General features: G+C 38.5%; 1 pseudogene; it reads left to right on the top strand.

Annotated features, from left to right (window-relative positions):
- The first annotated feature begins 4,027 nt into the window (after window positions 1–4,027).
- Window positions 4,028–13,861, top strand: LOC123967228 (annotated as a pseudogene).
- The last annotated feature ends 1,298 nt before the right edge of the window (window positions 13,862–15,159 follow it).

Below are 15,159 nucleotides of genomic sequence, written 5' to 3'. Positions count from 1 at the left end.
TCTCATTTGCTCTGACATGCACTGTGAGCTGGAAGGTCTTATATAGACAGGTGTGTGGCTTTCCTAATCAAGTCCAATCAGTATAATCAAACACAGCTGGACTCAAATGAAGGTGTAGAACCATCTCAAGGATGATCAGAAGAAATAGACAGCACCTGAGTTAAATATGAGTGTCACGGCAAAGGGTCTGAATACTTATGACCATGTGATATTTCAGTTTTTCTTTTTTAATAAATTTGCAAAAATTTCTACATTTCTGTTTTTTTCTGTCAAGATGGGGTGCTGAGTGTACATTACTGAGAAATAAAATGAACTTTTTTGATTTTTGGAAAATGGCTGCAATGAAACAAAGAGTGAAAAATTTAAAGGGGTCTGAATACTTTCCGTACCCACTGTATATCTATGCTACACATAAATTCACCAACAATTCAAGAAAAACTGTTCATCCTAACAAGTTTTTTCCTGATTTTGCTCATCAAACCAACCATGTGGTTAACTGTCTCTCCTGTCAGATTTGCCTGCATGTCACATGTCTACAGACTACACTGTTCATTAAATTAGAACATGCTCTTGCATACATATTTAGTAATGAGTAGCATGTATTTCCACCATCTACAATAGCACATAATTAGACAGTATGTGATCAAAGGATGCATTAAAAAATATTTTTTGTTGGATCTTCTATGCTGTACGATTATTTATACGCAGTTATCAAACAAGAAAAGGTTATATTTCTTAACCCCATGGACATCAACAGCTTGCGTGGAACAAACACATAGCACCCGCTCTGAGAGCAAACCTCACATGTGGGAGACCATTTCAGTCCAGTGACAAAGTAAAGTGTATTGCTCTGCGTTTCGTGCTCCTTTTCATTCACAAGCAGGCAACGCATTGCTTGAGAAGCAATTGTATATCAGGATTCTTACAGCTGGACTACATTCTTTTGGTTAAAAGATCGCAAGGGAAACTCAATGGACTCCAAGATACAGTTCAAGTCCAGAGCTATCCACTGGCCATAAGCCCAAAAGCTGAAGACCTAAATTAAAGTTGATGACCATAAATGGAGACACATGTGGATACGTGTGCAGATATGAAAAAGTAAAAAATTTTGATAGTATAGTAATTAATACATAAAGGTATTTCTATTACTCCTACACTTTTTAAAGGGTTTGTGTTTATTTTTGGGGGTGTTTTTACACTACTGCTATCTTTCTAAACATTTTTTTTCCACCTGTCTGGCCCTGAGGACATTACGGTAGTCCTGTATTTAATAGTTTATCAGAAGGGAGAGACCACTTGGGGATTTGTTTTCACATCTGGATTTGAAGTAGGGGAGAGCGGGGGCAAAAGTACCGTTTTTCAGAAAAACCTGATTTGAAAAGATAATGTTTCAGACAGAGATATATTTTTGCTGTGGTCACTAACTCACAGGTGTGGTCTATCAATATCAGGTGGTATGTTGTACAAATTTAGAACGACTTCCGTATAATTTCACTTTAAACATAAGTGGCACATTGTTACTTTCGACCCCGTCAGCTGGGTCAAAAGTAACACACAGGTGGGTCAAAAGCTAGATTTTTTGTGTTACACATATATTTAATAAATAAACATGACTGTGACCTTGTTAATGTGTAACTGCAAACATCTTTTGTCCTTTATATTTAAAAAAAAAAAAAATTAAATAAAATATTTATTTTAAATATTCAGTTTCAAAAGTAACCTGCCCAAACTTGAATTCTTTAGAATATTTCATTTTTTATTAAGGATGTATTATAAATATATAATATAAATATGCAAATATGTGCACCTAAAACAGGGTGGGAATGGTAAGATAGACATTGTTTATGAACCTGACATGCTTAAAATAAAATAAGACTTTACTGATCCTGCACAGGGGATATTTGTATGTTGCAGCAGTTTCAGAAACAGTGAAAAAATAGAATAGGCCTATACAAATTTCACATTTTGAAATGAATTTATATTTGTTTTAGTAAGAACAGTATGAGTGATCTGCATTTTGAGTGCTTTTTACTGACACCTACTACACTGACCTCCTTAGGAGACCGTAGGAAACGATGACAAAATCATGCGATAATTTGGCAGCTCCATCAAGGGTTGCATACTGAAGGTGCTGTCACAGCTTAGACTGCAAATGCAGTCAGGGCTCTGAGAAAATGGCCTTGTTACTTTCGTCCCATGTTACTTTCGCCCCGGTTTACCCCTACTCTGTAACTCATGCATTTAAGAGAGAAAAGATCTTGAAAGACTGGGTTTGTCTACTTAAGAATTTGGGGGTTGGGGGGTGTGCTTTTATTTTAGATAGGACCGTCAAGAGTGACAGGAAATAAGGGAGAGAGAGAGACATGCAGCAAAGTGCCACAGGCTGGACTCAAACCGGGCCGCTGCAATAAGGACTCTGCCTTGTACATGGGGCGTACATTCTACCAAGTGAGATAGCCGCACAACAGTTGTCTGAAATCATAATCTTTAGCGAGGACACAACACGACTACCACTTACTGTTATTTAGGGTCCACTAAGGGTTCCATACTGAACAACGTTCCATCTTCACTCTCATGAAAATGACCATTATGAACTAGTATTTTCAGATTATTTAAATGATTTTTAATATTATGTTATTGATGAAAATTGCTTTTTTGTAAGCTCTGTGATTTTATTGCCTGGGCAAAATGTACAGTCTACAAATGACTTACTTTAAAAACTTATTGTATTTTATTTTAAAGCCACTAACTTCCTATGGCATGGCTGATCCATGCCATTTCTGTTTTCTATCACTTTTTTTATTCCTTACTTGCTTTCTTACCAGTTTTTCTTTTGTTAATGTGTTAATTCATTATATTGTTTGATTATTCAAATGTGGGGTCAGTGTGATTGTTTGTTAGTTTTTTCTTCCTTCTGAGAAATTTCAAAAATCAATTTGTATCATTTCTTCCTTCTGAAAGCTGTGTTACCTTTAGTGGGTGACCGGGCAGATTGCAGTAACACGAGGATGTGACACCAGACTATGTGATGATGCTTCACTCCCCTAAGCCCCAGACACACAAATTCCTCAGAAGGACAGCGGTAGATACTTATTGCAAAAGTTTGCATTGCCCTTTGTGCTGACTGTAGAAATCTGTTTTTCAGTTCTTTATTTTATGTTTCAGTGGTATACTTCTGACTAGAAGTGTATTTTTAATGAATACATATTGTGGTAAACTTTTACGAAATGTAAATTTTCATAGTCCCATCTGTTCAGCTTGTACTGAACAGTTTTGTTTATTTTATCTGTACACCAAATTAGAAAGACTGTACAGTCAAATTGCCCGTTCATGATTTTCAGCTTCCTCCAGAAACTTGGAAAAGTTAAAGTGAAAATCTCATCATGCTGACCTTGGAAAATGTATTTTACAAAAGAAAAAAAACTAAATCTTTTAACTATATGATGTAATTTTCAGTTTTGCATTATATTTTATTCATCAGTTTTTGATGCATTTTGAAATGTAATATTTTGTTAATGTTGAATCATACATTAATATATAGAATATGCAGCTACAAAAAATGGCATAATTTATCAATAAACATCTTTGTTGCTTTACATGTAGATATGTTTGATGTTAGTTGTTATATTGTTGCATTATATTGTTATGTTTTGTTGTACATTATGTGAGACAAACACAGAAAATAAATGGATTAAAAAAAAATAAAAATAAAAAAACAAAACTTGTGAACCACCAGTAATTTGCTGACTGAGGACAAATTTTGGTAAAAAAAAAAAAATTTATACTGCTTGAGTTGACAGCTTTTGTTTCCAGCAGAAATCTTTCACAATAGCTTAAAAGGCCATGGCCAAATTTAACAAGAAAGATGAAGGAGTGTTGTAAATCTACTTGCCCTCCCTCAGTAAAAACAGGACTACTGGTTAAATGACAAATGGGTGTGTCAAGATCAGGTTTCGTGCTACAAATATCCTTCCTGGACTGTGGCCCTGCAGACTTATTAAGCTATAAGAAGAAATTGAGGGACAGCTTCACAGCAAACATGAGTAAAGGTAAGGTGTTAGAAAAACATTTTGTCTCAGATTCAAATGTTATTAGTTGTATTATCTACAGGTTAAGATGCAGTTTATCTCGGTGTTACTACACACAGTCAAACTATTTTGAGTAAGTTTCAGACTGAGAGTTAGGTGTGAAATGTGATGAGCAGGTATGGTGGACATTAGATATGTAAGATCTAGAACAGTACAATACAAAAATTCTCTCTCTCTCTCGAAACTTAAAGAGTTTGTACATTTCAGATAAGCAATCTGTGTTTCTATTTCTTCAAACAGTCTTGGTCATTGAGCGCTGTGATCTGGACATTAAGAGGAACAGCCGCAGCCATCATACAGAGCTGTGTGCACAGGAGCGCTTGATTGTCAGAAGGGGACAGCCCTTTAACATCATGTTACATCTGAAATCTGGCAGCAAAGAGTTCAAACCGGGTGAAACAAGCTTCTCGTTCATCGCTGAAACTGGTAAGCTTCTTGTTCCCCAGTGATTAGTATGAGAAGCAGCGTAGGCCAAAATTGAAGACTTTGCTTGCATACAGAGTATTTATGTATGCACAGTATATATATATATATATATATATATATACACACACATATACACACACCCCTCAGCTTCTTTGTCAGTGGTCGTCTTGGAGGTGTGTTAGCTCCTCAGTGCTGGCAGCACTCATGCAGTCCCAGACCATGACACTCCCACCACCATGCTTGACTTGTACTCCTCACCTGGTTGCCGCCATACACGCTTGACACCATCTGAACCAAATATCCTTAGTCTGCTAGTCTTCAGCAAACAATGTGCGAGTTTTCTTGTGCATCATCTTTAGAAGTAGGTTACTTCTGGAACTTTCAGATCCTCAGAGAGTTCTTTGCCATGAGGTGCCATGTTGAACTTACAGTGACCAGTATGAGGGAGTGTGAGAGCGATAACACCAAATTTAAAACCCCTGCTCACCCTTCACACCTGAGACCTTGTAACACTAATGAGTCACATGACACCGGGGAGGGAAAATGGCTAATTGGACCCAATTTGGACATTTTCACTTAGGGGGTGTACTCACAAGCGTGTATGTCTTTATGTGCATTAAAGTCTTTATGTGCATAAAAGTATGGATCTGCAAGCGCAGTATTCAATTTTGGCTTCTCATAAATTAGATTTACATGTTTTTATATGTATGTTTGTGTGTGTATATATACATATGGGGGAATTAAAGAAAAAATTACAGAAAAAAACAACATGAAGTGTCTCTGCATTGTCTTAGACGTTGGTCCAAAATATTCCACAGGCGTTCACCTGTGTTGAGATCTGGTGACTGTAAAGGTCATTGTAAAGGACTGTAAAGCATGTTTTTCACATGCACGGAAGCATCTGCATTTGATATGTTTCTCCTTCTCTTTTCTCTCTCCTTTAATTTGACCTTCGTCTGTGTATAAACTTTAAGTGTATGCATGTGTGTGTATATGTATTTGTTTTTCTCTCATCTGGATTTAATATTCATGTTCATCACTGTCTCTCCAGGTCCATTACCCAGAGAAGAATCAGACACTAAGGTTTCCTTTGGTCTACGTGACTCCACAGTTGACACTGAGTGGAGTGCGTCTGCCACTAATGATCCTTCTGGAAACACAGTATCTGTATCTATCAGTTCCTCACCCAATGCCCCCATAGGGGTCTATTCTCTGACTCTGGACCAGGAGGGGCAGAAGACCAGTTTAGGACAGTTCATCCTGCTTTTTAATGCTTGGTGTCCAAGTGAGTATATTAAGTTTTTTCCTCCTCCATATTAAATATTGTGCTTTATTTATATTTTGTTGTGCTCCAAACACAGCTTGTTTTTCTTTTTAATGCTCACCGTGTTTACATTATTTGCACAATTAAATGTAAGTTAAAGTTATGTACCCCTAGCACGAGGGGTGGATTGGTCATCTGGCAATTCTGGCAATTGCCAGAGGGGCTGGACTATTTGTTTTGGGGTGGGCCGGTCAAACTGATAATATCAGTGTTTCCTACACATAGGCTTTACTTGGGTGGGCTACTCAGGTACATTAATGGCCGCCCAAGTAGGCCTATAGCCTATTTGGTGACCCATTTAAGCATTTTTCAGAGAAACACTGAGAGAGATGCCATGTATTACGTAACAAGATGCAGATACGGGGGATATTTTACAAGCACGGACCAGGTAAAGCAACAGTGAACACACCGTTGCAGTTGATTTTGGTTTCGATAGGCTTCCTCATTATCATGCCTCCTCCGCCTCTGAGCACCTGCAGCTGAAAACGGAATCATGGGTGGAAATCGCGAGTGCTGTGTCATTTTGGCCACTTCATAAAATATAATGAACATGAATGTGTGTTCGTGAGTGGGGATATGTGGTAACGTGGGCTGGTGTGGCTACAGTGCCAGGGCTGAATTTCTGTCGCACTCCGCCTCTGCCTAGCACCATAGCCATAAACATTAGCCATTAGCCAATAATGCTTTGTCTGTACTGACTCACACTCCATGCGCAGTGAGACAAAGCGCCAGGAGTATGTTTTAGCACAACATGGGCAGATCTACAAAGGAACATATAAACGAATCAAAGGGATACCCTGGAACTATGGACAGGTACACAAAAAGTTCAGTAAACTGTACACAGAAAAAGCATAATCTCTAAATGCTTCTTCATTCATTTACATGGTTCTATTTTAACATCCAGTTATTTTTATCGATCAAGTTTACTCGGTTAATAACTAGGTTAATAACTTTGTCATTAAAGGACACAAACCCTTACATGCTGCTCTTCTAAATCTCCTTCTTTCTCATCTGTTTGTTTTTCTGTATGCAGTTTGAACCAGGAATATTGGATATCTGTCTGAAGATCCTCGATACAAACCCCAGATTTGTGTGTGATGCTGACAAGGACTGCTCTGCGAGGAGAAATCCCATCTATGTGACCAGGGTGCTCAGTGCAATGGTAGGTCCACCCTTTGGTAAGAGCTGAGACCATTTGGATGCACTCATTCTGTGAATAGCATTACCAAGGTGCGCATTTTGAGGGATCTATTGTTCTGCAGGACACAATCTCTCAGTCTTTTGAAGTCTGCAACCACAGCTCCAGACTCTACAGCTCCACCCAGAGGAAAAATATTTTGCTCAGAATAGTCTTTTCTTTAACTGTTGAAAAAGCACTAAGATCTTAATTGTATATATTTTTGAGATCACTTCAGTCCGAATTGTTGCTCCTAAAACCGCCTTAGGAGAAAAGATGAGATAAGGAGAGATTGAGGTTTTGAGACTTAGGTAAGAAAAATGGATATTCAATTGAGATTTCTATAGGAGAAATGGAATGGAGATGTCATTATTGTATCTTTTTGAGTTCATTAATGTTTTGCTTATTGCTCCTATAAAGCACTTAGTAGCACTAGGGAGATGTTAATGAGCCGGACTGTATTGTATTACGGTCTATGCTTGAAGAACATCACTAGAGGCTTGGTCCGATCTGGATTTGAATCCCGATAGTCTTTAATATAGTACAATTTTGCTTCCAGTTCAAAAGAGGAAAAATATCATATCCACAATTAAATTCCTCAAAACTGAACTCCAGTAAAGGTATAAAAGGATTCCATAGTGAATGTACTTAAGTAAGTTAAAGTGCTCATATTGGTTGATATTTGACACACTTGTGTGTCCTTAATTAATTAATCTCATCATGTCAAATGACAAAATGTATTTAATTCTTCTTCTCAATAACTTGTAACAGGGTTCAGATGAACAGCAATAAAGACAATAAGTACAATAGAGGATTTGAAATTAGGAGTGTAAAAGTATAAAGACCCCAAAAAGGAAAATAGTGCTAGTACTTCAACATTTGACTTAAGTCAAAGTGCATGAATAAAATAACTTTATTTACCACCCCTAAGTGGGGTCAGTAAGACAAAACCGAGACAAATCTTTGAGCTTTTTTTTCTGATCCACATTCTGGAGACTTAAATTACACTTATTTAAGATCATTTAGAGATCTCATCTTTTGATCAGAGTAAGAAACAGATTATTAGTTAGATTATGAGTTATTTTGCTCCTGAGGTCACTATGAGGCAACTGAGACAGATGAATCATGAGATCAGGAGTCATAGCTGAATTTTCTTTGAGCCCTTTCTCTGATCTCATGGTCCCATGACCAAAGGCCTGGTATTTCTCCATTGTATTTCTCTGTTTTCTCTCTCTGTTTATACTTTCTCTCTTTCTCTTGTTTCCCCTCTGTCTATGACCACAGATCAACAGTGAAGATGATGACGGTGGTGTGGTGGTGGGAAAGTGGGCCAATTATTCAGATGGGGTTGATCCAGGACGGTGGATCAGCAGCACAGACATTTTGAGCCAGTGGGCAGAAAGTGGCCCCGTCCGCTACGGCCAATGTTGGGTCTTTGCTGCAGTTGCATGCACAGGTTAGAGCACAGGATGGAGTGCATGAGAGTCTTGGTTTGTTGTTTGTTTGTTGAAATTATTGATTCATTCTCTTTTATATACACATATGCTCATGTTATGCTGACACAATGCCACTTTAACAAAAAGAAAACCCTTGCATGCATTAAATTAAATTTGAAAATGTAAATAAACCTACCTAAAACTGTATATGGTACTTATCTTAGGCATTATGTTCGGAATAACAATCAGATTTATTGCCAAGTTGTTTTTACACATATAAGGAATTTGTTTTGGGTATTAGGTGCGCAACAACAATAAACATAAACCTATATAAATATGAAGATATCCAAGGGTCCCAGGTCTTGTTGATGAGGCCAGCTGCAGAGGGGAAGAAACAATTCATGTGGCGTGAGGTTTTGCTCCTGACTGACCGCAGCCTCCTGCTGGAGGGGAGTGTCTGAAACAGTTTTTGTCCAGGGTGGGAGGGGTCGGTCACAATCTTTCCTGCACGCCTCAGAGTGAAGGTGTACAGGTCCTGGAGTGATGGAAGATTGCAGCCAATCGCCTTTTCTGCGGAGTGGATGATGCGCAGTCTGCCTTTTCCCTGGCAGTGGCAAGATCTGAAATCCACAAATAGGATCCTGCAGGTTCATGAGGAGTCCAGATGCTGGAGGATGAAGTGATGCAGGTGGTCTAGGTGTGATGGATTTGAGGTGGGATAACTCATGAAGTTCAAATGTCTTCATTACCACAGAGTATAGGGCGACAGGTCTGCAGTCATTAAGTAGGTAGGTAGGTAGGTAGGTTTATTGTCACAATATAAGACGTTATAGAGTGAGTGAGTGAGTGAGTGAGTGAGTGAGTAAGTAAGTCGTTAGGGCTTTAGGTTTACAGTTGGTGATCCGTCCGAAGCCCCTCCAGACAGAAGCAGAGTTGTTTGCGGAGAACTGGTGTTGTAGTCTCTGTGTAGGCCTACAGTTCAGTTTCTTGAAATGATATTGTAATATGCCACACAAACCAACTGTTTTTTTACCAAACCCTTACACTTAGAATCTTTTTTTGTTAGTCTTATTGTTAGTCTAGTAATCTGGTGTGATGAATTGTGGCTCTCCCCCAACCTCCAGTGTCCCGTGCCCTGGGCATCCCATGTCGAGTAGTTACCAACTTTGAATCGGCTCACGATACTGATGGCAGCCTGGTGATAGAATATCTGTTTGATGAAGATGGTGAAACAACTGGAAATGATTCGATATGGTGAGTGTGTGGTAGTGATTATTACCATGTCGTTACACATACACTGTATGCATAAGCACAACAGTCTCTTTTGATCCACTGTTTTTTAAAATTATTTCTTTCATTATCTTCTGTTTTTCCTACATGATAGAATGAACCTTTGTTTTTTATGCGTTATTTGAATGGTTGAAGCAGAATGGTAATCTCATTGTCCTTTATTTGACAAATTTTACCAGGAACTTCCATGTTTGGGTGGACAGCTGGATGACTCGTCCTGATTTGGGCCCGGAGTTTGATGGGTAGCAAACCAGTGACCCAACCCCACAGGAGACAAGTGAAGGTAAACTATGATTTTTGTTTTTGTGTTGTTTGTCCTGTTTCAAACTAAAAAAACAGACAATCAAAAAGTTTCATTTTACAAGATCAAGTCCTACACGTGATACTGTGAACTGGCTATTTTTATACTGCCTTGGCAGAAATTTGTAAATACTTTAACTGTAACTATATCAAAACTTTTACTAAGATTGGTCATATGGCCAAGTCACGGTATTTAACCTTGGTGGTTAGTTTCAGTTTCTGACAGTAGTCCCAGGTTTGGTCAGCTTGTGTTTCGCAAATTCACATGACTCATCTCAAGAATGTTCTCCTTAACACAGTGTGTGTAGCTGAAATCTGCTGACATGAATCCTGTCTCTGCTTGTGTGATGCTATAAGGTCTTTACTGTTGTGGACCAGCCTCTCTGAGGGCCATCAAGGAAGGAGAGCTGACCACAAAGTACGATGCTCCCTTTATTTTTGCTGAGGTGAGTTTTTGCTTAAACCTTTGAGTGTAACATTTAAAAAAAAACACAGGAAATGTACACAGTACATATATTTAAGCTGGGCTCTATTGACTGTAAAGAGGGTCCAAGTCAGAGGTTTCCTTTAATGACAAGACCTGTTTCAAGCTAACTCACCAAATAGAAAATTATTAATTCTGTGTTCTGACAGATATTTTAAGGATGTGTTTGTGCAGATGCGCGTTAAAATATGTCTTTCTGCTGTTATTGGTTGTGTCAGGTGCTTGTCATGCTGTTTTGTTACAGCATAATGACTATCGACTGAAATGTCTTCATAATCAGTATTATTCCATGTCATTTCATGTCGTGGATGGAGTCAGGTTAATGCAGATGTCGTGCAAATGATGTGCCTGCCAAATGGAGAGTGTGTTGAGATCAGATCAACTAAGTCTGTTGGACAGTACATCAGCACCAAAGCTGTGGGCTCAGACAACAGACACGACATCACACACCAGTACAAATATCCAGAAGGTATTGCAGAGTCACATGTGCACAGACACATGTGACTCAAAACCACACTCAAACTTATTCATATGTGTTTAAATGGATCCTATTTGGATCTCCCAAATTTTTGATTAAACATTTTCCATTTAAACAGATTTGTCAGTGTGCAGGCGTGTTCAGTAGCCTTGCACCTACAGTACATGTGATGTGCGCATAATTATCCTCCTTCTACTGTAATCACAGACACTCATTACGTACACACTGTATAAATATAGACACAGATGTTCAAATTAAAGATGTAGTCCAGTAGCATTTCTATTAAATCTATATGATGATGTTTTTGAAGAAGACTGTCTGTATTTGACAGAGGAGCTTAAACAACAAACACTGTTGTACTTACCTGTGATTTTGATGGTTTTCAGGATCAGAGGAGGAGAGGCGGGTGTATGAGAAGGCTCAACACCACAACAAGCTCCAGCAGCGAGGGGAAGAGCCGGGGCTCCATCTCAAGGTATTTAAACATATACAGGGGGTAGAGCAAATACTCTAAAACACACCTATGAAAAGGACTTACTCTGAAGTAACTCAGTCAAAAAGGCAACTTCATCTGAGCTTGATTTGCAGGTGCTTTAGTCAAAAGAGCAGAGAAAAAAATTATATGTCAAAGGGAACTATATCAGAAATAATGTCAATATATAGAAAAACAAGCAAACTGTGGCAGGAAAGAAGAACAATGGTCACAAGAAACATGTGGTTGTCAAATACTGCTAACTGGCATGTAACCTAAGATGAGCCACACATCTGTTTGCACTGGTGTTATGTTTACATCAAAGATAAAGTGTCCTTAAATAGAAACTTAATTTATCCTCTGTTGTTATGTCTATGCTACATTAGCTTTGAAATTCATTTGACCTTAAACAACTTTATCACATTATGCTAATATTGTTCCAAAGATCACAGAATCATCCATTTCAACATACTTAAGCATAGCTGCTTATAATTAAAATATAGAATAAAATGATGCATTTATTTTATTGTATAGTCCATGAATTAAATGAAACAAATCATTTTATAATTCTCATTTGAGATCAAACTGGCTGATAACATGATCGTTGGCTCGGACTTTGAGGTGTCAGCTGTCCTCACTAACAACTGCATGGAGGCAAAGACCTGCTCCTTCCTGTTCTTCGCCACGGCTGTCAGCTACAAAGGACAGAGAGGGGAGCGCTGTGGATTTGTTTTAGACAAAGTGAAGGTGCCTGCTGGAGAAGGTTAGCACTGATCTTAATGTAAACACTTGAAACTACAATATCTGAAAGTATGTCTCCCATTGTTAGCAAGTGCAAATCGTCTTTAAGGTACCTCTGTGAAACAAGGTCTTCACCTGTCAAAAATGCTATTATCATGCTTGCATAGTAATTGTTTCAATAACCTAATTAATATGTATATAATGTTTGATCCTTTTGATCCCTGATGTTGATGACTTGTTCCAAACATTGATGAATATTTTTTAAATTTTATGATGTCTGCAACCCAATTAATTGTGTTGCTGTCTGTCCTGGCCAGGACGCTCTTGTAAAAGAGATTTTTAATCTTAGTGAGACCTTTCCTGGTTAATTATAATTATAATAATTATAATAATAATTAGTTTTTTCAGAAAGGCATCTGTCCCTCAGACTGGAGTATGAGCGTTATGGATCAGTGATCACCTCTGACAGAATGAGTCAGCTTACAGCCATCTCCACCGACAAGCAGACCATAGATTTCCATAAGGCTGAGAAGACAATTGTGCTAGATGAGCCAGTCATAAATATCAAGGTATGGGTGAAAACAAAACTCTCAAAATTTTTACATGGTCAAAACAAAACCTGAGTAGCAAGAAATTAAAAGCTCAAAGCAGAGCAGACATGTATATCAGTAAAATGTTTTTTCTTACAATGATTAAACTTACTGGCATAACAAAAGCATTTTACACATACATACACATTGCAGTACACAGTAAAACATGCAGTTATGTTGATAAGTTTGTTGTAGTATTTTAAAAATTTTATTTAATTGATTTTGGTGACCAGAGCCAGGCTGTTGTGGTAGGTTGATATGTCAGTTTGAGCAATAATTAAGGATGGCAGTTTGACCTCAGCCCCTCCTGCTTATATGTCAAGTGTGCAGTATGTGGTAATTGTAATCCTTTATTTAATTGTACGGTTTATTATGACATCAATAACATTATTATACCACCTCTAACACGGTGAACACTTCTCTGCAGCTGGTGAGAGAAGCCACAGTGAACCAGTCGATGACGGCAGAGCTGACCTTGATGAACTCTTTACCAGAGTCGCTGCTGGACTGCAGCTTCACCATAGAGGGGATTGGCCTTACTGATGGCAAACCCATAACAGCAAAGTATGTCAACTCCATCTCAACTGAGCAGATATATGTCAATTATTGATTTTAGCATTTGTATGCTTTCCTACTCTCGTCTGCAAACATACAACTCTTCCTAATTCTGTAATAGAAATATTATGACATAATATGCTGATTTGTGATTTGTAGTGAAATACAATCACACAATCATAGTGACAGTAAGAATATCTTAAAAGCTAAAATGGCATTTATACATTTGATGCCACCAAAACATATTCTCCTGAGCTGTATACATAAGAATAGAAAAGCTGAAAACAGAAACCTTCTCTCAGCTGATTTTTGGCTGATGATGCTCATTGAATGTTGTGCATGATTCTTGCAGGATTGAAGCTGTGGGGCCAAAACAGGAAGCCAAGGCCAGCATTGAGTTCAGTCCAACCAGAGCTTGCACCAGCGTGCTGCTGGTGAACTTTGATAGCGACAAACTCAAGAACATCAAAAGCTTCATCAATGTTGTTGTGAAGGAATAAGCCAGAACATAAAGCCTAACAATAGTACTTGTTTTTAAAAAAAAATATTTTTTCTTGAGTAACTTTATTACCAAATAAATATTCACTAATCATTATAAACAAATTCATTTTACTTGAATGATTAGAATGATGCATTTATTTTGATTTGATTACATTTAGTAGTTTAACTTTAAAGGGGCATTATGGAGTTTCACCAGGTGTGCTTGTATGCGTGCTCGCTTGAACTCTTGAGCGAGCATAATCCAAAACACAACCACTTGCCGGCTGTGGCTTTATATACAGACATGTTCAGGCTCTGTTAGTTCAATGTTCCCGGCTCAGAGGCAGATCAACACCGCCTCTGTACCTTTCATTCAGCGCAGCGAGCTGCATATCGGCACAATACTCCCGGAAAGAAGGCAGTGTGACAGTGTCTATAGACAGACGAGCAGACAGCTTCATGCTGGAAACTCAGGTAAACTCCCACCGTAACGTTACAATAATGTTTTTATCAGCTTGAGGTTGAACTAATCCATGCTCGTTATATGACAACAGTACATTTACTGCATTGAGCCGATGTCCTACATCATCATTAGCTCGGCTGCTGCTTTTCAGTCGCTAACATTAATATCTGTGTATCTTTCACCGGAGGCTCAGCAACTAAAACCCAAAAACCATGAATGGTTGGTGTGGACTCATCTGTAAAAATCTAGTGAGGCAGCTCTGAATAGGCCACAAAGTTCTGCTGACATGCTTATGTAAATATGTGCATGTTCATCATAATCAAAAATCAAAAATACTGTATCTGTGGCTGTGGCAGATCTGTAATAAACACGGCTGCCCTACTTGCCTACATGTGCACTCACTGCACATAAAAATATGCTTTGGGGGAGTGGCTTTGGAGGGAGGCCTTAAGGGAGGGGGTGGGATATTTTCAGATGGATACTTTCAAAATCTACCCGTCTCTTGCTAGCTCTCCAGCATTACCTACCCCAGAGTTAAACCTCTAGGCTGTCAAGACGCCCAACGTTGAATTTATTGCTTACAAAATGAATTAGGAACAGAATCAAATCAGTTCCCCTTCGAGGGAACTCGAACTGCGCCGGTTACGACACTATGGGAACGCCTCTAGGCGAAGCAGGTCTGAACGTGAATGAAATCACTCCAATCCTATTGGCTTGTTGCTAGAACGGTAAGGTGTGACGGAATAACCGGAGGAGTATAAAGCACACCTGTACACACTCATCATTAGCTTTTTTTTATTCAGCAGGCGCTCTGTATGTTGTTTGAAGAAAGCTCCAGTCCTACAAGCAGTGTGT

The sequence above is a fragment of the Micropterus dolomieu genome, unplaced genomic scaffold (genome assembly GCF_021292245.1).
Source record: "Micropterus dolomieu isolate WLL.071019.BEF.003 ecotype Adirondacks unplaced genomic scaffold, ASM2129224v1 scaffold_155, whole genome shotgun sequence".
Lineage (NCBI taxonomy): Eukaryota > Metazoa > Chordata > Actinopteri > Centrarchiformes > Centrarchidae > Micropterus > Micropterus dolomieu.
This window is presented reverse-complemented; position numbering and strand designations above follow the sequence as displayed.